The sequence below is a fragment of the Myotis brandtii genome, unplaced genomic scaffold (assembly GCF_000412655.1).
Source record: "Myotis brandtii unplaced genomic scaffold, ASM41265v1 scaffold11, whole genome shotgun sequence".
Lineage (NCBI taxonomy): Eukaryota > Metazoa > Chordata > Mammalia > Chiroptera > Vespertilionidae > Myotis > Myotis brandtii.
Genome location: NW_005353752.1, coordinates 145,565 through 146,743, shown reverse-complemented (window position 1 = coordinate 146,743; position 1,179 = coordinate 145,565). Strand labels below are relative to the sequence as shown.

The following is a 1,179-nucleotide window of genomic DNA, read 5'->3' as shown; positions in this document are numbered from 1 at the left end:
CGACAGGTGCTGGCGAGGATGTGGAGAAACAGGAACCTTCATGCACTGCTGGAGGGAATGCAGACTGTTGCAGCCAAGGTGGAAAATGGAATGGAGTTTCCTCAAAAAATTAAAAGTGGAACTCCCATTTGACCCAGTAATCCCACTTCTAGGAATATATCTCAAGAAACCAGAAACACTAGTCAGAAAGGACATATGCACCCCTATGTTCATAGCAGCACAATTTATAATAGATAAGATTTGGAAACAGCCTATGTGCCCATCAGCAGATGAATGGATTAAAAAGCTGTGGTACATCTACACAATGGAATACTATACTGCTGTAAAAAAGAAAGAATTCTTACCATTTGCAACAGCATGGAGGGACCTGGAAAGCATTATGCTGAGCAAAATAAGCCAGTCAGAGAAAGATAAATATCACATGATCTCACTCATTTGTGGAATATAAAGAACATTATAAACTGAGGAACAAAAATAGATACAGAGACAAAGAAGCAATGAACAAACTGTCAAATTTCAGTGGGAAGACAGGGGGGTGGGTGGGAGTGGGAGTAAGAGATCAACCAAAGAACTTGTATTCATGCATATAAGCATAATCAATGGACACAGACACTAGGGAAGTGAGGGCATGTGCCAGGGGGTGCGGATGGCTGGGGGGAAGTCAATGGGGGGAAAGGAGACATATGTAATACTATATCTAATACTTTAAACAGTAAAATAAAAATTTTAAAAAAAGCTGTGGCACATTTACACAATGGAATACTACCTGGAGGCAAAAAGAAGAAACTCTTACCATTTGCAACAGCATGGATGGACCTGGGAAGTATTATGGTAAGTGAAATAAGCCAGTCAGAGAAAGACTAGTATCACATGATGTCAAGTATATGTGGCATCAAATAATCAAAATAAAATGATGAACTCATTGAACACGGGAACAACAGTTCTGGTCCATCCGTGCCAGGCGAGCGCACACACCAGTAACCATGTCTAAGGGACCTGCAGTTGGCATTGATCTTGGCATCACCTACTCTTGTATGGGTGTATTCTGGCATGGAAAAGTGGAAATAATTGCCAATGATCAGGGAAACCGAACCACCCTGAGTTATGTTGCCTTTACTGATACTGAGAGATTGATCAGTGATGCTGCAAAGAATCAAGTAGCAATGAATCCTACCAACA

The 1,179-nt window shown here is 41.1% G+C and overlaps 1 pseudogene; it reads left to right on the top strand.

Annotated features, from left to right (window-relative positions):
* Positions 1 to 983: 983 nt before the first annotated feature.
* The window catches only part of LOC102241483, a 2,079-nt pseudogene continuing 1,883 nt past the window's right edge, over positions 984 to 1,179 (top strand).